The 22,822-nt window shown below is 36.8% G+C and overlaps 1 pseudogene; it reads right to left on the bottom strand.

Annotated features, from left to right (window-relative positions):
- Positions 1 to 7,297: 7,297 nt before the first annotated feature.
- On the bottom strand, positions 7,298 to 7,818 carry LOC124095116 (guided entry of tail-anchored proteins factor 1-like; annotated as a pseudogene).
- Between the last annotated feature and the right edge of the window lie 15,004 nt (positions 7,819 to 22,822).

Here is a 22,822-nt window from a genome sequence, read left to right on the forward strand (position 1 = left end):
TTTTCCTCTTAGAACTGCTTTCAATGTGTCCCATAGATTCCGATATGTTGTGTCTGTGTTTTCATTTATCTCTAAGAATTTTTTAATTTCCTCCTTGATGTCTTCTATAACCCATTGATCATTCAGTAACCTATTGTTCATTCTCCAAGTGATGTATGCTTTTTCCTTCCTTCTTTTATCGTTGATTTTCAGTTTCATTCCATTATGATCAGATAAGATGCATGGTATTATCTCTACTCCTTTATATTGTCTAAGAGTTGCCCTGTGACATAATATATGATCTATTTTTGAGAAGGATCCATGTGCTGCTGAGAAAAAAGTGTAACTGCTTGATGTTGGGTGGTATACTCTATATATGTCAATTAGGTCTAGGTTATTAATAGTGTTATTGAGTTCTATAGTTTCCTTATTCAACTTTTGTTTGGAAGATCTGTCCAGTGGCAAGAGAGGTGTGTTGAAGTCTCCATGATTATGGTGTGGTGGTCTATTAGACTCTTGAACTTGAGAAGAGTTTGTTTGATGAACATAGCTGCACCATTGTTTGGGGCATAAATATTTATGATTGTTATGTCTTGTTGGTGTATGGTTCCCTTAAGCAGTATGTAGTGTCCCTCTTTATCTCTTTTGATTAACTTGGGCTTGAAATCTATTTTATTTGATATGAGTATGGACACGCCTGCTTGTTTCCGAAGTCCATATGAGTGATATGATTTTTCCCAACCTTTCACCTTCAGCCTATATATGTCTTTTCCTATCAAATGCGTCTCCTGTAGGCAGCATATTGTTGGGTCTTGTTTTGTGATCCATTCTACTAGCCTGTGTCTCTTAATTGGTGATTTTAAGCCATTAACATTTAGGGTTATTATTGAGATATGGGTTGTTCTTCCAGCCATATTTGTTTATTTCTGTTACTAAACATTGTTTGTTTTCCTCTTTGATTATTCCCCCCCCTTTACTGTCCTACCTCCCACTGTTGGTTCTCATTGTTATTTTCCATTTCCTCTTCCTGTAATGCTTTGGCGAGGATGTTTTGAAGAGATGGTTTTCTAGCTGCAAATTCTTTTAACTTTTGTTTATCGTGGAAGGTTTTAATTTCATCCTCCATCCTGAAGCTTAATTTCGCTGGATACACAATTCTTGGTTGGAACCCATTTTCTTTCAGTGTTTGAAATATGTTATTCCAGGATCTTCTAGCTTTCAGAGTCTGTGTTGAAAGATCAGCTGTTATCCTGATTGGCTTACCCCTAAATGTAATCTGCTTCCTTTCTCTTGTAGCTTTTAAAATTCTCTCCTTATTCTGTATGTTGGGCATCTTCATTGTAATGTGTCTAAGTGTGGATCTCTTATAATTTTGCACATTCGGCGTCCTGTAGGCTTCTAGGATTTGGGATTCTGTCTCATTCTTCAAGTCTGGGAAGTTTTCTTGTATTATTTCATTGAATAGACTGCTCATTCCTTTGGTTTGGAGCTCTGTACCTTCCTGTATCCCAATGACTCTTAAGTTTGGTCTCTTAATGTTATCCCATATTTCTTGCATGTTCTGCTCATGGTTTCTTAACAGTCTTGCTGAGCTGTCTATGTTCTTTTCCAGTTGAAATACTTTGTCTTCATTGTCTGATGTTCTATCTTCTAAGTGTTCTACTCTGCTGGTAGTATTCTCCATTGAGTTTTTAAGTTGGTTTATTGCTTCCTGCATTTCTAGGATTTCTGATTGCTTGTTTTTTATAACCTCTATCTCCCTGTATAACTATATATATATATATATATATATATATATATATATATATATATATATATATATCCTTTATATATATATATATATATATATATATATATATATATATATATACTGTATAACTATATATATATATATATATATATATATATATATATATATATATATATATATATCCTTTGCTTCCTGGATTTGTTTGCGTAATTCGTTGTCGAAGTGATCTTTCATTGTCTGATTTTGCTGTTTAATGTCTTCCTTGAGACTCCAGATCATCTGAAGCATGTATATCCTGATTTCTTTATCTGACATTCCATCTGCTGCAGCTGTTACCTCTTCTAAAGTTGTGTTGACCTGCACTGCTTGTGGTCCTTTCTTTCCTTGTCTTTTCATACTGCTTGCGTATCTTTCCTGCAGGCGCGGGAGGCGGCTCTGCTCTCTCCTTATTCCAATTTGGGTGTTGTGGCTACCACGCCGGCAGGTCTCTGGGCCTGTTCTGGGAGCTGGCGGCGGCTCTGTTCTGCCCCTACTCCAATTGGGGTGACGAGTGTACCACGCCGGCAGGCCACCAGGCCTGATCCGCCGGTCGGTTGCAGGTTTGCCTACCCTGCAGGCGCGGGCGGCAGCTCTACTCTCCCCCTACTCCAAATGGGGTGACGTGTCTGTCGTACCGGCAGGCCACTGGGCCTGTCCCGCTGGTTGGTCGCAGATCTGCCCACCTTTCGGGCACGGGTGGAGGCTCTGCTCTGCCCCTACTCCAATTGGGGTGTCGTGACTACCCCGCCTGCAGGATGCTGGGACTGTTCCTGGCAAGGGAGGCGACTCTGCTCTGTCACTACTCCAATTAGGGTGGTGTTTGTACCACACCAGCAGGCTCCTGGGCCTGATCCGCAGGTCTGTTGTAGGTCTGCCTACCTTGAAGACACGGGCGGCGGATCTGCCCTGCCCCTCCTACCACGCCTGCGGACCCCTGGGCCTGATCTGCAGGTTGATCACTGGTCTGCTCACCCTGCGGGCATGGGTGGCGGTTCCCCTCCGCCCCCACTCCAATTGGGGTCATGTGACCACCACACCGGCAGGGCCTGATCCGGGCGTGGGAGAAGGATCTGCTCTGCCCCTACTCCAGTTGGGGTGATGTGTGTACCACACTGGCAGGCCACTGGGCCTGACCCGCCAGTCTGTCACAGTTCTGTTTACCTTGCAAGCGCGAAGGGCGGCTCTGCCCTGCCCCTCCTACCATGCCCATGTACTACTGGGTCGTGGGTCTGCCCACCTGGCGGGTGTGGGTGGCGGCTCCGCTCCACCCCCTCTCCAATTGGGGTCACGCGGTCACCACGCTGGCGAGCCGCTGGGCCTGCTCTGGGGGCTGGCGGCGGCCCGGCTCCTCCCCTCTGGCTCGAGGACAAATTGAGGAGACTTGGGTGACTGAGCCTCACCCCCCTTACCAGGAGACCAACTGCTTATGTCACCGCTGGTATTGATGAAGATCTCTCCTCCACCGCTTTCTGCTGACATCAGATCTCTGCCATGTTGGTATCCTATGCGAATGGCAGCATTTCGTTCCCCTTGCCGGGCAACCCAAGCAATGGGTGAGTCCTGACCGGCCCTCAGCAGGACCCGGACAGAGACGCAGTTTCCGCGGGCTCCTAGCCCCGGTCCAGGGAAGTTCCGGGAGCTGGAACTCGGCCGCTCCGTGCTCGGTGTAAGCTCCTATAAGTGTAAGCTCCAAGAAGCAGCCCCCGCGGGCTCAGTTCCGGGAGCCGGAATTCGGCTGCTTAGTGCTTGGTGTTTGCTCTGATAGTAGCAGGGTCCAAGAAGCAGCCTCCGCAGGCTCCGCAGCCCTGAGCCAGGGCGGTTCCGGGATGGTTCCGGGAGCCGGAACTCAGCCGCCCCGCGCTCGGTGTTCACTCCGATAAGATCAGATTCTAAGAAGCACCCAGGCGCTGAACCCTAGCAATCTGTCTGCAAGCCGCAGGCGAATTGCAGCCTGAAATTACCTGTTCTATGGCTGAATGAGCTGCGGTCAGTCGAAAACAGGTATGGTGACGTCAGTTTACCAACATGGTGGCTGCTGGCCTCCTCTGTGGTCTGACCGGTGTGGAGAACCGAGATGGACCGCTTCCTTCCCCCGTCTCAAACCCAGAATTCAGCCCTGAGTGCGGTGCTTGCGCGGCTGGCAGAAACTGCAGCACTGTAACCCTGCGTCTCTATCCCAGCGCGCGTTGCAGACTCTAGCCGCGGGGCGATTTGCTGAATAAGCAGTGTTACCCTCCGTGCGACAAACCTCTCACGTTTGAGTCCCCGTAGCCGATCCTGGTGTGATGGAAATCCTTCCTCCAGGTTCCGGCGCACCCCACTATTGCTGGAAATTCCTAACAAGATATCCTTTAGCCGTCCTGACTTGTCATACTCCCACACAGTGAAGCAGCACACGGGGGTAATGCACTCCCCTTGCCATCATCTTCCTTCCTCCTCCCCAATTCCGAGGTAAGTTAAGTTTTATGTAAAATGTTTGTTTAAGTTACGGTTAAAGAATTAACATATATATGAGGATATATAAATATTCATTAGAATGTACATGTTCTGACAAAGGGAATAATAAAATGTGAGTCATTTGTTTACATATTTTATAAATATGGGAAATGAAATGATATATATTATAAAGGATATATTGTTATAGAATATGTATATTAGATATTGAAAATTGAGTTAGAAGTAAAAATATTGATATAGATGTACATGGATTTATATAAAAATTGGTTAATATTGATATAGGTGTACATGGATTTATATAAAAATTGGTTAATTTGTAGAGGTAAGGTTAGGTTTAATAGGAAATTTTGGTTTTGAGTTAATGGTAGGATTAAAACATTAGCATATATATGTGGAAATATAAATAGTCCTAAGCATGTACATGAAAATATGTACAAAACATATATATATATATATATATATATATATATATATATATATATATATATATATATACATGTTGTGACACAGAGAAGAGTCAAATATCAGTCATATGACTACACTTCCTGTATATAGGTTGATTGGAGGATATATACTATAAATGATATATATTAATACATATGCAGATTTAAATTTGATAATTAAAAATGGAAGTCAAAATACAATTTAAAATTTATATGGGTGTATTTTGATTCAAATCAAATTTGACTTAGATATAGAGATAATTTAAAGGCAATATAAATTTTGGATTGAGTTAGGATTAGGGTATCGAATGGAAACATATGCTGGAAAATATCTGTATTCACATGACTGACATGTAAAAATATGTAAAAAAACATAAAAGATACATGTTCTGACACTAGGGATAGTGTTTTGTGAGAAATGTGATGAGACATTTTGTAAATATGGAGTTAGAAATAGATACCCTATAAATGATATAGTGATATGTATGTGAATTTAATATTAAAAATTGAAAATAGACGTCAAAGTACACTCTAAAATTCTTATTAGTATATAAGGGTTGAATTAAAATTTTCCTTTCTTATAGAAGTAATATAAGGATTGATATAAAATTTTGGATTGTGTTAAGGTTTTAGTGAAAGAATGAATATTTGAATTGGGAAATATCAATATTCATAAGAATATACTATGAAATTATGTTTCATAACATATGTAAACACACGTGTTGTGACACCGGCATGAGTAAAATGTAAGTCATGTGATTACAATTTGGTAAACATGGGGATGAAGAATATACCCTATAAACAATATATACAAGTATATATGCAATTTAATATAGATAATTGAACATATAAGTCAAAATACACATAAAATTTTATCACAGTTTACATGCTTTTAATAAAATTTGGTTTAGTAAGTGAGATAAGGTAGGTGTTTACATAAAATTTTGGTGTGAGTTAGGGTTAAAATTATCAAGTGTTTATGGGAATATGAATATTTCTAACAATACACCTATGAAATTATGTACAAAAACACACATGTAGTAATACAAGGAAGAATTAAAAAGAGAGCCATGTAACTACACATTTTGTAATGATGGGAATGCAAGGATACATATCCCATAAAAGACATAGCATAATACAAATGCAAATTTAACATTGGTAATTGAAAATAGAAGTCAGAATACACTTTAAAATTCATATTGTTGCCAGTCACAGTGGTGAACACCTGTAATTCCAGCCACTCTGAAAGCTGACATGGGAGGATTATGAGTTTCAAGACAGCCCCAGCAGCAGCAATGTGCTAAACAATCCTGTCTCTAAATAAAATACAAAATAGGTCTGGAGATGTGGTTCTGTCCTCAAGTGTGAGTGAGTTCAATTCTGGTTTTAAAAAAATTATATTTTGGTATATGGATTTGAGTAAAATTTGGTTTAGATATAGAGGTAAGATAAGGGTTAATATAATTCTTGTTTGTGTTAGGATTAGGGGTAAAGACTGAATATGTATATCAGGAAATATAAGTGTTCATAAGATTGTAAAAGTGAAAATATGAATAAAAACATAGACACGTGTTCTGAAACAATGAAGAGTAAAATGTTGAGTCATGTGATTACATGTTAGAAGTCAAATAAGTATCAATTCAAATTAACTTAATCAGATTCCCTATTTAGTTTTTCAAATTCATTCCAATCTATACAGCAGACATATTAAATGTTTATAAAACATACTTAATTTGAAATGCTTTCAGAACAAAACAATTCAATCACAAAACAATGCATTATGGTCTCATCAGTACATTTATAAAACACTGTAATGAAAAACTAACAGTTCCAAATAAGTAGATGATATACACTATAGAAATGTTTATCCAACTGATGACTTTAGACACAAAGAACACACAATGTCAATTAGTGTTATTCTTTCAATTTTACTACATGAGACAATAAACCAAATGTTCAAGTTCTGGAAGTTGTAATAAAATTAAGCTACTTTCTAAAATAGATATAAAAGTACTTAAGTTTGGGCTGCAGTTGTAGCTCAGTGGTAGAGCACTTACCTAGCATGAGTGAGGCACTGGGTTATATCCTCAGCACCATCTACAACTAAAAAAATATATAAATTAAAATATTTTTTAAAGTATTCAAGTTTTTAGAAAATTTTGACTTTCCAGTTGGCAATAGGACCACAATGTGCCAATAGAGCAAATCAGGAGTAAGTCATGTAGACCCCCATCCTGTTTCAAATCTGGTGTTACTGTAGAATACTGTAGAATACTGGGATTCTTACAAGAATCTCACATAAAGCCCAATAATATATTCAATACAAAACTACCCTATGTACTTTGGGTTTCTTTGTTTTGTATTTTTAAGCAGCAACCAGACTTAACCTAAGAAGAGAATTGTTTTTAGAAGTCATAATAGCTGGGCTAGGTGTGGTGGGGCACAAGTGTAACTCAGAAACTCAGGAGGAAGAGGTACAAGGATGGTAAGCTTGAGGTAAGGCTGGGCAACTTACCAAGAACATGTCTCAAAATTAAAAATAAAAAGGACTGTGGCTGGGGTTAGGTGGTAAAGAACCTTTGAGTTCAATCCCCAGTTTAACAACAACAACAAAACCCCACAGTGGTATTCATCTTTCTTTTTCACTGAAAGGGTAAAGTACAAGGGGTCCCCACAACTTGTTACAGACTAAAATCCAACTAGTAATTCCAACACCACCTGCTATTGTAGCAGGGGAGGCTACCAGGTGGTCTAGTGGTGTTATCCATTTCCTCAGCACAACAGTCACAGGGGCAGAATAATACTTCCAAATGAGTGACATCATCAAGGTAGCTTGCAATGTATAGAAAGCAACACTTTTTTAAGAAAGCAACACCATTTTATCTTGGCTAGTTGAGCAGTCCGTGCTTTCACATAAGTCTTGAGCTGGTCCACCATCTTGTTGATCTTCCATTCCAGCCTGGCATATCTGGCAAACTCATCCATCTTGTTTACCATGGAGAACTCTTGCTTCATATCCTGGATCTCTGCCCTCATCTGTGGCTCTGGCTTTGCATCATTCTGCAGCACTCTGGACATGAAGGAGGACAAGGTCGGAAGGAGGATCAGAAGGACATTGCATCCAAACAGGAAGCAGAGGACCAGCAGCCACGTCCAGCTATAGGACTTGGTCAAGTTCTTCCATTCTTCCCAGATACTCCCTGCAGCCCAGGCAATGGGACCTCATCAGTAGGCGCACCCACATCTGTGCAGTGAGTCCCACTAGCCCTGCTTCCTTGAATGAGGTTTGTAAAATTTATTCATACACACATTATATTTTTGATGCTTTCTTTAATTGTTATAGCCCAACATTGATTATGGATCAGCCCAATAAGCACCCTGTAAAATGGAGGATATTAATATATAAGACAAGATTAGATAATAGGATAAATAATGTTAAGTTATCCTGACTGTACTTAAAAGAATTTAGCCTTTGGCTGGAGTTGTGTCTAAGTGGTACAGCACTTACCTAGCATGTGTAAGACACTGGGTTCAATTCTCAGCACCCCATATAAATAAAGTCCATTAACAACTTAAACAAAACAAAACAAAACAAAACAAAACCTTGCCTAAGTGACCCCATTTGGAAGTTCCAAAATGTAACCATAGTTATATAACTTATTTCTTGTAAAAGTTGTTTATTTTTGTACTGCATGTGTTTGGAACAAGGATGTGGTTATATGCATTGGGTGGCTGATTGTTAACTTTAGCTTCTGTGTCCTCCTTGCTTGCTTGCATCTACATTTTCGAGGATGTTGTTTTTCCCCTTATAAACCCCATAGAACTTGCACCCTGTACTGTTCCTGGCAGACACAGTTTGGGTCCATCAGGGAGCAGTCGCCAGCTAGCTAAATAAAGACTCTCCAATTTGGAAAAAAATGCAGATTGAGAGTGTTTTCTGAGCTAGAGACCCACAACAGAATGATATCTTTTTTTTAAATCTCTATTTATGAACATTCACTTCTATCATATATACAAATGATTTTTATTTGTATGTTGATCTTGAATCCTGCGATTTTATTATTACTTCCAGACATTTTTAAAAGATTCAGTGATTTTTATTATAAATGTTTGTGTTTTCTGCAAATAAAGTTAATTTATTTTTTTATTTTTCATTAGTATGATTTTTAGTGTTTTCCCCCTTAACTGAGTACATCGACAGACTCTTTAGTAGCAAACCGAAAGAAATGATATGTACAAAACCCCATTTGTTTCTGAGGATTTGGTTAAGTATTCAGTCTATTGTCATTAAGTATTGTTTTATATCATTGATATGGAATTTCATTGATCAATTTTGGAATGTTAAATCAACTTTGCATCTCTTTGAAAAACTTTGGTATGATATATTAACCTATTTTGTATGTTGTTGAATTTTCTTTGCTAAGTTTTGCTTAGAATTTTTGCATCCAAGATCATTGTGTGAGGGGTTGGGGTGGGAGTGTCAGGGGGAATCATTAGGGAATTAGTGATCTTAGTTTGTAATAATCTTCTCATGCACTGCTCATTCCTGTTTTTTTTTTTTTTTTCATGAGAATAATACTGGACTCATTGAGTTGAAAAGCACTTTCTTTTCATCTTTCTTTATAATTTTGTGTAAAATTTCATTACTTCTTCCTTTTGTAATTGGAATTCAATATTGTTGCCACTTGAGATTGGATTCTTATTGGTAGAAGGGTTTTTAACTAAAATTTCTATTTCTTTTATAGATACAAGACAATTGACCAAGTCTATTTCTTCTTGAGTAAGTTTTGGTTTATTTTGAACTTTGTAAGAATTTATTCATTTTAAAATAGTTGTCAAATTTATTGGCATAAAGGAATTCATAATATTTTCTGATTCTTTTTTTTTTTTTTTTTTGAGGGGAATATGGTTGAGTGCATGTTAGTAGATATTATGTCCATGGAAATAGACATGGAAGCATTTTCCCTGGTGAGCAAATTCCCAGGGGTGTTAACTTGTGCCCTGATTCCCATAATTGGCATACCAGCCTCCTCCCTGTGAGGTAATTAGACAACCAAGCAGTCACTATCTGGTTTCCTTAACAATGTCCTTGGAGAGAAATTACTCTGTGTTTGTATTAAGGGGATCTTATCTCAGTTAGCTAGCACTTGGGTTAAAGAAATACTAATTAGAATGTAGTCATGGTAACATGAAGTATATGTTCTTTGAGTTATAAACTCCCAGACAGGGAAGAGTGGTCATTTCACTTCTGTACTTCTTCATCATCACTTCATTTTGCTCCTCTCCACTCCTCCTATCTGTTTGCTTGTACTTTTGTGTCTGTGTCTGTTCTTTGTGCACCTCCTTACAGGTATTCCTCCACAGGTGTTCCTTCACACTTGGTATTGAACCCAGAAGTGCTTAACCAGTGAACCCACATCCCTATCTCTTTTCATTTTTTATTTTTTTATTTTGAAGCAGGGTCTCACTAAGTTGCTTAGGGTTTTATTAAGTTGTGGAGGCTGACCTCAAACTTGCAATTCTTCTGTCTCAATCTCCTGAGCCATGGGGATTACAAGAATGTGCCAAGAAGACAAGTTGACTTTTCTATTTAATATCCATAGAATATTTAGTGATATAATGTCTCAAATTCCAAATATCGGTAACTTGTGTCTATTAATAAATTTACTTGTCCTTCTTCTAAAGATTTATCAAGGTTATTTTATTTGTTCTGGAGCCAGATTTTGTTTTTTATAGATTTTAGAAGTGTTTTACTTAATTGATAACTGTGCTGATAGTTCTTTTTTCTCCAACTTCATTAATTTCTTGAATGTTTTTATTTTCTGCTGTTAAGGTAAAAATTTTATCAATACAAACTAATTGGACAGATAATACATGCAGTGACATGTATCCATACCATACCTACTTCTCTATTCCATCACATACTTCCCCCTGTGATTTTCATTTTGCATTATTGGACACATTTGCTGCAATTAATGACCCCAAATTGGCACTACATTATTAGCTGTATTCCATAACTTATATTGTTTCACTCTGAGTTACACAGTTTTGCAGGTTCTGACAAATGCATAATGATAGAATGCATTCACCACCCTAAAATCCCCTGTGATTCACCTATGTATCCTTCCCTTCTTTCCTCCTAAATTCTTGGTAACTATTGAGTTTTCTAACTCTCTGTATAAATTTACCTTTTCCAAAATGTTGTATAGTTTGAACTTTCTAGTTTATAGCATTTTAGACTACTATCTTTCATTTACTAGTATACATTTATAATACCTCCATGTCTTTTTATGGATTCATACCTCATTTATTTTTATTGCTGAGTAATATTCTGTTGTATGCTTGAAGTACTGTGTGTTCATCTATTAACCAGGACAAAGACATCTTGATTGCTTCCCATTTTGTGATTATCAACAAATCTTCCATAAATATTCATGTGCAGGCTTTTGTTGAACATAAATTTTTGACTTATTAAGACAAATACTTAGGCATGAAATTGCTGGATTGTAAAGTACAACTATGTCTTTGCAAGAAACTTCCGAGTGGTCTTCCAGAGGGAATGTACCACTTTTCATTCTGACCAACACATAAAAGTTCCTTTTACTTCATATTCTCACATGTATTTGATATTGACATTTAAAAAAATAGCCATTTCAATTGTGGCATAGTAGTGTCATGTTGAAAATCCCCAATGACACATGGTGTTATGTAGTTTTTCATAAGTTTTGTTCCATGTGTAGATTCCCTTTGGTAAAATGGGTTTTCAGGTTTTTTTTAAAGCTATTTACTAATTGTGTTTTTTCTTTATTATTGTATTTTTGGAGTTACTTTCATACTTTGGATGCAGGTTTTAAGAAGATATTTGCTGTGTAAATATATTTTCCCAGTCTATGATTTGTTTCTTTATTCTTTCAACATTTTTTTTCCAGAGCATTAGTGATTGATTGATTGATTGATTAGTTCATGCCTTATTTGTGATGGTATCTCACTATATTGCCCAGGCTTGTCTTAAACTACTGGACTCATATATTCCTACCACCTCAGCCTCCCAGGTTCTTACAGGTTTTTTTTTTTTTATTTTATTTTATCAATATTCCAATTTACTAGTATTTTCTTTCATGGATTATATTTTGCTATTGAATTTTAAAATCCACTGTCAAATTCAAGGTCACCTAGACACTTTCTGATGTTATTTTATAAATGTCATATATTTAAATTTTGGTCTTGAAGTTTAACTCATAGAAGTAGAGAGTAAAATGATTGTTACAAGACACTGGCATCAAAACAGACATGTCCTCAGTGGAATGCCATAGAAGACACAGAGATAAATCCCTACATGTACAGTCATCTGATCCTTGACAAGATATCAGAAACATACATTGGAGAAAAGACAGCCTTTTTAACAAGTGGTTTTGAGAAAACTGGATAACATATGCAGAAGAATTTAATGAGAACCTTATTATATATTTCAAAATAACTAAAAGTAAGTTTAACATGTTTTACCACAAAAATATCAGATCAGTGAATGACTATATAGATATGTTAATGAGCTTGACCTCTTAATAATTCCATATTGTATACATATATAAAAAATCATGTTACCCCATAAATATTTATAATTATGAGTTCCAAATTTAAAACAATGTTAATAATGTTAATAAAATTACATCTAAGATGCAGGTTGAGTAAATATTTATTGAAAGGAGTAAGGATTGTTTTATTGTTATGGTTTGGATCTAGTGTTATGGTTTTGAATCTCAAAGGGCTCATGTGCTGAAAGCATGGTCCCCAGTGCATCAAGTTGCACAGATGGGGACTTTAGGAAATGATTGGATCCTAAGTTCTCTAACCTCATCAGAGTATTAATTTATTGATGGCTGAATAGACTTTAAGGAGGCAGGACCTAGTTGGAGCTAGTAGGTCTCTTACAAATTAACCTGGAGATTGTCTTCTCCATTGCCTGTTTCTTTGCCTCTCGTTCTCTGCTCCCTGGATTCCCTGAACTGAAAAATATTTTTTTATTAAATGATTCCACCATAATATTCTGCCTCACCTCAGGCCCAAGAAATGGAACCATCCAGCCAAGGACTTCAACCTCTGAAACTGTGAGCCAAAATTAATCATTCCTCCTCCAATTTGTGTCAGGTACTTTAGTATCAGCAATGAAAAACTGAATAGCACAGATCATATCTAGATTAATTTTTTCTTTTTCTTTTTTTTCACTGCTGCCGCTTTTTCATCTCTCCTTTTCCTTTCCCTCCATTTTCAAGATATAAATATAAAAAGATTTTACTTGGTTTGGAGAAATTATCTTTCCTGCATTGAATTGCCTTTGCTTTTTTGTAAAAGAAGTTAACTGTTTTTATGTGCTTTCATTTCTGGATTCTCTGTTTTGTTCCATGGATCAGTTTGCAAGTCCTATAAGTTTTTTCTTCTTTTCCAATATTGTTGACTATATGGGTCTTAAGCCTTTCTATAAGAACTTTAGAATAAGTTTGTTAACTTCCACAAAATAAATTTTTGGTGTCTTCACTGAATTATATTGAATGTATAGATCATTTTGAAGAGAAATGATCTCTTGACAACATTGATTTTTCTCATCTATGAGCATGAAACATCTCTTCATTTGTTTAAATCTTCTTTGATTTTTTTCAATCGAATTTTTAAATTTTCATCATTTATACTCTGACCATACTTTACCAGACCTTGCCCAGTATGGGAACTCCAAGGAGACATGAGGCTACCAGGAGCTTAATAATAACCAAAGAGAATTGATCTAGGCCTAGTTTCAGGTTTGACTTTGACTGGTAAAAGTCACAGTATTGAATCTTTCTCAAATGATGAAGAGTCAGGTGATGGGACCATGGCTGGGAAATTGATATCCCCCATACCCAGGCAATTGCAGACCTCCTGCCAAGGTAAGCTGTTATGGGAGGTGAACAACCAGATACTCTCCACAGTGGCTCCCCTCTCCCTCCAGTCTTAATAAGCACATTTTTTCTATTGCCTTCCAAGGGTAAAAGGAGGAGCAAAGGAATAAGTAGATTCCCTCTTTACCATTTATCTTATAACCAAATCTTTAAGTATTTTCTTGATTGGTTCATTATAAGAGAGCTTGAGTTCAAGAAGTATCACAAGTCTGAAAGTTAGATCTGCTTTTTCAATTTTTTGTGTAACTAATTTTGCCAGAATTCCTCTTTAAGTCAGTATAATGGTGTAGCAATAAGAAAGGGCACAAACAGAACAGACCCCCAACAGTCCTTTATTGGCACAGAAACATCTCTGAGCTGATTCTGGTGTCCTAACAAGCTCCTATGTGACACAAACAGGATCTAACACCTATGAGTACTCATTATGTGCCAGTCACTAAGCACATGTTATTAACTGAAATAATCCTTACAAATCTCTATGACATGTGTTGTCATCAGCATACCCATTTTACAGATGAGGGAAGGCAGGCTCAGAAAAGTAAGTTACTTCCCCAAGTTCACACGGTTAGGAAGGGAGAAATCCAGGGTCTATGCTCTCCACTACTGTCCTACATGAATGCCAGATGGAGAACTTGCTGCCTCCTGGCAGAGATAACATGGTGCTTCAAAGTATTCATTTTCTTGATACTAATGCAAATAGTATTGTGTTTTTAATTTCAAATTCCCATTGTTCATTGAAGGTATATAGGAAAGTAGTTGAATTTTATAGTGACTTTATATCATGGAACATTATATATTCATTTCTTAATATAGAAGTTTTTCTGGTTGAATATTTGAGATTTTCTACACACAAAAAATCAAGTCATCTGTGAATAAAAGCATTTAATTTCTTTATTACAAATTTGTATACATTTTATTTTTTTATTTTGTTGTTTTACTGCATTAGCTAAGAATCCAGGAACAATAAGATGGGGTATTCATGCCATCCTCATGAACTTAGGAGCAATCATTCAGTTGTTCACATTATGTATTACATTGCTGTTAGGTTTCTTATTTTTTGATAGATTTTTTAATTAAATTGAGAAATTTCCATTGTATTCCTAGTTTCCTGAAAGTTTAGTCATGAATGAGCATTGAAGTCTGTCAGATGCATTTTCTGGACCTGTTTATACGATCAAATGATTTTTCTTCTTTAGTCTGATTGATGAGTTAATTACTTTAACTATATTTTGAATGTTGAGCTGGTCTTGCACACCTGGAGTAAATATCACTTGGTCTTGGTGTAGGATTGTTATTATGTATTACTAGAATCTGTTTGCCAATACTTTTTTGAGGATTTTTAAAAAAATCTTATGTTCCTGAAAGATATTGGTTAGCATATTTTTTTCTATTTTTGCCTTTATCTTGTTTTGGTATTTAGCCCCATGGAATAATTTGGGAAATGTTCTATGGTCTTCCATTTTCTGGAAGAGATTATAAGTCATTGTCATCATTCCTTCCTTAAATCTTTGGTATAATTTTACAGTGAAATTATCTGCACCTGGTGTTTTTTTTTTTGTTGTTGTTGTTGTTTTCATTGAAAGGCTGTTGATTATTCACCCCTTTTTTAGATATAAACTGAACTTACTTAACATTGTCTATTTCTGCTTTTGTGAATGCTGTAGACTGAGTTAGTATCCCTTCAAAATGTATTAGTTGAAACATTGTCTCCTATGTGATGATATTAGGAGGTAGGGACTATGAAAGGCAGTTGATTTCTGAGGGTGGAACCTCTTGAGTGGGATTAGTGCATTGATAAGAGAAGCCACAGGGATCCTCACCCCTTCTGCCATGTGAGAACACATTCAACCATATTGTAGGAAGTGTATCCTCATCAGACACTGAAACTGCTGATGGCTTGCATTATTTTTGAACCCACTCATCCTCCAGTAAGATGAGAAATAAGTTTCTGGTGAATTCAAAATAATATCAATCCACACGGTTTGTGTTTTTCTGTCACATAGCTTCATGAATATATGGAGACACTGAGTTTTGGTATTTTGTGTCTTTCAAGGAGTGAGTGCATTTTAAAATTCATAAGCATACATAATTTTCATAATATTTTTGATAACTTTTAAATGTCCATGACATCAGTGGTGATGAAATTCTTTTATTTCTGACATTAGTAGTTTTAAAATATTTTATGTCTGTTTCCTCTCCTCTTATCTTTCCTCCTCCTCTACCTCCTTTTTCTTCTCTATTTGCTATTTTCCCTTCTCTTTCAGTTACCTTGGCTTGGGTTTTATCAATTTTATTGGTCTTTTCAAAAAAAGGACTTTTACTTTTGTTGATCTTTTGATATTGCTTTCCTTTTAAAAAATTTCATTGATTCTTGTTCTATTTTTTGTTTCTTTTTTTCTGATTTATTTAGGCTCTTTCTCTATTTTCTTAAGGTGGATGCTTAAATTATTAGTGTTATATTTTTCCAGTGCTAAACTCTTACTTCTAAGTACTGTTTTCTCTACATCCCTCAACTTTTGACCAAAAGTTTTAATTTTCAAAATGCTTTCTAATTTCTCTTGAGACTTTGGCTTATGTGTTATTTTGAAGTCTATGGTTTGATCTTCAATATTTTGGGAATTTTGGTGTATTATTCTGTTATAGTTTTCTACTTTACTCTGTTGTTTTCCAAGGATGTGTTTTGTGTGATCATTATTCTTTTAATTTGTTCATTTGTGTTTTACATCCTAGTGTGTGATCTGTCTTGGTTGGAATTATATGTGAGCTTGAGAAGAATGTGAATTGTGCTATTGTTGGATGAAATATTCTATAAATGTCAGTTATTTCCAGTTAATGAGCAAGCATTACTCATCATACTTGGCCTCTTAAGACTGAAATATATGGAAATGTTATTCTCTTGAGAGTGAGAAACATAGGATAAACTAGCCAGGAAAGTGGGTGTATACCTCTCCCTCCCTAGCATTGCCAGCAGCCAGACAGGTTTAAGATTTACTATCCCTGCCTGCACTTCACTGTATTACCACCATATTAACCTGGACATGGGGCTCTGCAGGTGTGTGGGGCAAGGAATGCAAAATGGCAGATGAGTGGATGTGTCTGCAAGTTCCACATTTTCCCCACATCAGAGAGGAGAGAAAAGGCAGGGATGATGTGTGCCAAGAGACTTCTGCATCGAGTGAGATATTGGATGTGGGATGGAGGAACCTCAGAGAATGTGGACGTGAACCTTGTTCCTGGAACATTGCTAAGGATGCTTGCTCTTTTGAAATTGCAGACCTGCAGCACAGTAGTGGTGGGGGGTACTTGTGAGTACAGCAGATATTTTAAATTTATTTTTAAAACTTAGAAATTTTATTGTTATTATTAATAAATATTGACAAATTTAATCAGTGGTGTGTTTCTGTAAATGAAGATTTAAAAGTATCTCCAAATCCCACCACTAAAATTCTTTTTCCTCTTGTTGCATCTAAAGTATAAGAAGCATGTTTTGACTTTTGTGAACCTAAATGTAGGCTGCTGTTTTGTATATTCTTTGAGTAAGTGCAAGTTCTAGTGAAACCTAAGATTAGTGCTAGAATATTGACAGATGAGATGATGTGAGTGAACATAAAAGAAGCTTGCAACTTATGCCATTTCATTACAAATGTGTTTCATAGGAACTATGTAAGAAAAAGTAATAGAGGTTGGACTGGCTCTGTCCTGCATAGTGTAGATCCTTGCAGTTGCTACTCTGCAGAGTGGAGTGGACCAGAGAACTCTGGCAATGCACTGGAAGGCACAGCATCAGATACAAAAATAAATCTGGATTTTTCTGGCATTTTCTGGGAGACTTCAGGCTCCTCTCCCTAGAGGGCTTTTGCTTAGTTAAAAAATGGTTTGTCAAGACAGATCACCCCAATTGGAGGAGGGGCCCAGCCGCCACCTCTGCCTTCACAGCAGACCGCAAGACCTGCAGAATGGGCCCAGCAGCCTGCAGGTGCAGGAGACAGGTAACCCCAATTGGAGAAGGTGCCCAGCTGCCACCTGCACCTGCACGGTAGGCAGACTGTGCAACCTGGAGAAGGGGCCCAGTGGCCCGCCGGCGTAGTAGACAGATCACCCCAATTGGAGGAGGGGCCCAGCCGCCACCTGTGCCTGCACAGTAGTCAGACCGCACGACCCGGAGAACGGGCTACCAGTGCGGTTCTGCATCGGATCAGGCACCTGGTTTACACCTCAGAGAATAAGATTAGAGAGGCCACAGGTGGAAGCTCAAGTCCTCTCACACTGACTACCACCACCATCCTGAACCCAGAGACTCAAACTAGGAATAGACAATGCCACCAACTGGAAGAAATGAAAACAGAGTTCTGAGAGACATTTTTTTCTTTCTTTTTCTCTCTTCTCTCTCTCTTTTCAGCCATTCACCCAGTCTCCTCTACCCTTCCCCCTCAGGTCCTCACAACCTCAACATATGTGAAACCAAAAAGTGTGCAGGAAAAAGGTCTTTAACAACTGAATCACCAGAATAATATACTATAGAGGAATTGCATATGCCCCACCTCCCTCCCCCCTTTTTATTTCTTTTCTTTTTTTCTCTTATTTCTTTTTCCCGCTCTCTTTTTTCTCTTCCTTTCCTTGCTATTTTTTTCCTCCCTCTTACTCCCTCTATCCCACTTGCAACCCCATAAATTTTACTATTCATAAGTAGGGTAATCTTATAAATACAGATAGGAATTTGAATCTGTACATTCCTCCATAAATTACCCATCTATTGGTTAGGGCTTTCCAAAGTTATTAAGTTAGATTAACCCCATACCCTCACTGCTTTCCCCATAAACATAACATCCTACACCTGAAATTCAGTTTTCTTCAAGCTACCAGAAACGGTATGCCTTTCATGAAACTAATGACTATATTTGTAAATGATCATGAAAACCAATATTTGTAGATATAGAGTCTAGCTATAAATGTAGTAATAAGGAAAACGTGTGCTTAGATGATGTACTATTGATATTGAGAACTGTTAACATTGTCTTTCTCCACAAAAGGGAGACTTTGCAACTATACAAGAGCAATATAAATATATAGGGGGAAAATTCAATAACACAACAGTTTCACAAAGCAGAAAAGAAACATGAGCAGTATGAAAAGAAAAGGAAACAATGGACCACAAGCAATGCAGATCAACTCAACATTAGAAGAGGTAATATCTGCAGCAGATGGAATGTCAGATAAAGAATTCAAGATATACATGCTTCAGATGATCTGGAGTCTCAAGGAAGACATTAGACAGCAAAATCAGACAATGAAAGGTCACTTTGACAATGAATTACATAAACAAATCCAAGAAGCAAAAGATCAACTATGCAGGAAGATAGAGGTTATAAAAAACAAAAAACAAAAACAAAACAAACAAACAAACAAACAAAAAATAGAAATCCAGGAAATCCAAGAAATCCAAACTAAAAACTCAAATGAGAGTACTACCAGCAGAGTAGAACACTTGGAAGATAGAACATCAGACAATGAAGACAAAGTATTTCAACTTGAAAAGAACCTAGACAGCTCAGCAAGACTGTTATGAAACCATGAGCAGAACATCCAAGAAATATGGGATAACATAAAGAGACCAAACTTAAGAGTCATTGGGATACAGGAAGGTAAAGAGGTCCAAACCAAAGGAATGAGCAATCTGTTCAACAAAATAATATGAGAAAACCCAGACTTGAAGAATGAAACAGAATCCCAAATCCTAGAAGCCTACAGGACACCGAATGTGCAAAATCATAAGAGACCCACACCTAGACACATTATAATGAAGATGCCCAACATACAGAATAAGGAGAGAATTTTAAAAGCTACAAGAGAAAGGAAGCAGATTACATTTAGGGGTAAGCCAATCAGGATAACAGCTGATCTTTCAACACAGACACTGAAAGCTAGAAGATCCTGGAACAACATATTTCAAACGCTGAAAGAAAATGGGTTCCAACCAAGAATTGTGTATCCAGTGAAATTAAGCTTCAGGATGGAAGATGAAATTAAAACCTTCCACAATAAACAAAAATTAAAAGAATTTACAGCTAGAAAACCAGCTCGGCAAAACATTACAGGAAGAGGAAATGGAAAATAACAATGAAAGCCAATAGCAGGAGGTAGTACAGTAAAGGGAAAAGATAATCAAAGAGGAAAAACAAACCATGTTAAGTAACATAAATAAACAAATATGGCTGGAAAAACAATCCATATCTCAATAATAGCCCTAAATGTTAATGGCTTAAACTCACCAATCAAGAGACACAGGCTAGTAGACTGGATCAAAAAAAAAAAAAAGATCCAACAATATTCTGCCTACAAGTGACGCATGTGATAGGAAAAGACACACCTAGACTGAAAGTGAAAGGTTGGGAAAAATCATATCACTCATATGGACCTCGGAAACAAGCAGGAGTGTCCATACTCATATCAAGTAAAATAGATTTCAAGCCAAAGTTAATCAAAAGGGATAAAGAGGGACACTGCATACTGCTCAAGGGAACAATACACCAACAAGATATAACAATCATAAATATATATGCCCCAAACAATGGTGCAGCTATGTTCATCAAACAAACTCTTCTCAAGCTCAAGAGTCTAATAGACCACCATAGAATAATTATGGGAGACTTCAACACACCTCTATCACCACTGGACAGATCTTCCCAAAAAAAGTTGAATAAAGAAACTATAGAACTCAATAATACAATTAATAACCAAGACTTACTGGACATATATAGAATATACCACCCAACATCAAGCAGTTACACTTTTTTCTCAGCAGCACATGGCTCCTTCTCAAAAATAGATCATACATTATGTCACAGGGCAACTCTTAGAAATTATAAAGGAGTAGAGATAATACCATGCATCCAATCTCATCATAATGGAATGAGACTGGAAATCAATGATAAAAGAAGGAAGAAAAAATCATGCATCACTTGGAGAATGAATAATGGGTTACTGAATGATCAATGGGTTATAGAAGATATCAAGGAAGAAATTAAAAAAATTCTTAGAAATAAATGAAAACACAGACACAACATATCAGAATCTATGGGACACAATAAAAGCAGTTCTAATAGGGAAATTCATTGCTTGGAGTTTATTCCTTAAAAAATGAAAAAAAAAAAAAAAACAAATAAATGATCTCACACTTCATCTCAAAACCCTAGAAAAAGAAGAGCAAAACAAAAGCAAAAGTAGTAGAAGGCAAGAAATAATTAAAATCAGAGCTGAAATCAATGAAATTGAAACAAATGAAACAATTGAAAAAATTGACAAAACTAAAAGTTAATTCTTTGAAAAAATAAATAAGATCGACAGACCTTTAGCCATGCTAATGAAGAGAAGAAGAGAGAGAACTCAAATTACTAGCATATGGGATGAAAAAGGCAATATCACAACAGACACTTCAGAAATACAGAAGATAATTAGAAATTATTTTGAATCCTTATACTCCAATAAAATAAAGATAGTGAAGGCATCGATAAATTTCTTAAGTCATATGATCTGCCCAGATTGAGTCAGGAGGATATAGACAACCTAAACAGACCAATATCAATTGAGGAAATAGAAGAAGCCATCAAAAGAGTACCAACTAAGAAAAGCTCAAGACCAGATGGGTATACAGCAGAGTTTTACAAAACCTTTAAAGAGGAACTAATACCAATACTTTTCAAGCTATTTCAGGAAATAGAAAAAGAAGGAGAACTTCCAAATTCATTCTACAAGGCCAATATCACCCTGATTCCTAAAACAGACAAAGACACTTCAAAGAAAGGAAACTACAGACCAATATCTCTAATGAAAATAGATGCAAAGATCCTCAATAAAATTCTGGCAAATCGGATACAGAAACATATCAAAAAGATCGTGCATCATGATCAAGTAGGATTCATCCCTGGGATGCAAGGCTGGTTCAATATATGAAAATCAATAAATGTTATTCACCACACAATATTAATGATAAGAACCATATGATCATCTCGAAAGATGCAGAAAAAGCATCCGACAAAATACAGCATCGCAGTACTACCCTAAGATACCATCTCACTCCAGTAAGATTGGCAGCCATTATGAAGTCAAACAACAACAAGTTCTGGCGAGGATGTGGGGAAAAGGGTACACTTGTACATTGCTCGTGGGACAACAAATTGGTGCGGCCAATTTGGAAAGCAGTATGGAGATTCCTGGGAAAGCTGGGAATGGAACCACCATTTGACCCAGCTATGCCCCTTCTCAGTCTATTCCCTAAAGACCTAAAAGGAGCATACTACAGGGACACTGCTACATCAATGTTCATAGCAGCACAATTTACAATAGTTAGACAGTGGAACCAACCTAGACGCCCTTCAATAGATAAATGGATAAAAAAAGAAATGTGGCATGTATACACAATGGATTATTACTCTACACTAAAAGATGACAAAATCATAGAATTTACAGGGAAATGGATGGCATTATAGCAGATTATGCTAAGTGAAGCTAGCCAATCCCAAAAAAAAACAAATGCCAAATGTCTTCTTTGATATAAGGAGAGTAACTAAGAACAGAGTAGGGAGGAAGAGCATGAGAAGAAGATTAATATTAAACATGAAGGAGAGGGTGGAGGGAAAGGGAGAGAGAAGGGAAATTGCATGGAAATGGAAGGAGACCCTCATTGTTATACAAAATTACATAAAAGAGGAAGTGAGGGGAAAGGGAAAAAAACAAGGGGGAGAAATGAATTATAGTAGATGGGGTGGAGAGTGAAGATGGGAGGGGAGGGGGGATAGTAAAGGATAGGAAAAGCAGCAGAGTACAACATACACTTGTATGGCAATATGTAAAACAATGGATGTGTAACTGATGTGATTCTGCAATCTGTATACAGGGTAAAAATTGGAGTTCATAACTTACTTGAATCAAATATGTGAAATATGATATGTCAAGAACTATGTAATGTTTTGAACAACCAATAATAAGAATTAAAACAAAAATAAATTAAGGCTATAATAAAAAAAAAAAAAGAAAAATGGTTTGTCATTCAGGTTGTTTTAAATATTCAAATACTTGTATTTTGTGATTTGGTCTGTTTCTGATTTTTGTGGGTTCAGGGTAGTCATGTTCATTGCTCTGCTCTGCATTAACGCTATGATATGCTAGCCAGATGTTTTCAGCAGACCTCAAGGCATTTTAATCTGACAATTAAAAAAAGGTTTAAA

Source organism: Marmota monax, unplaced genomic scaffold, assembly GCF_021218885.2.
Source record: "Marmota monax isolate L192 unplaced genomic scaffold, Marmota_monax_Labrador192_F-V1.1 WCK01_AAM20220418_F8-fsc00435, whole genome shotgun sequence".
In the NCBI taxonomy this organism is placed as follows: domain Eukaryota; kingdom Metazoa; phylum Chordata; class Mammalia; order Rodentia; family Sciuridae; genus Marmota; species Marmota monax.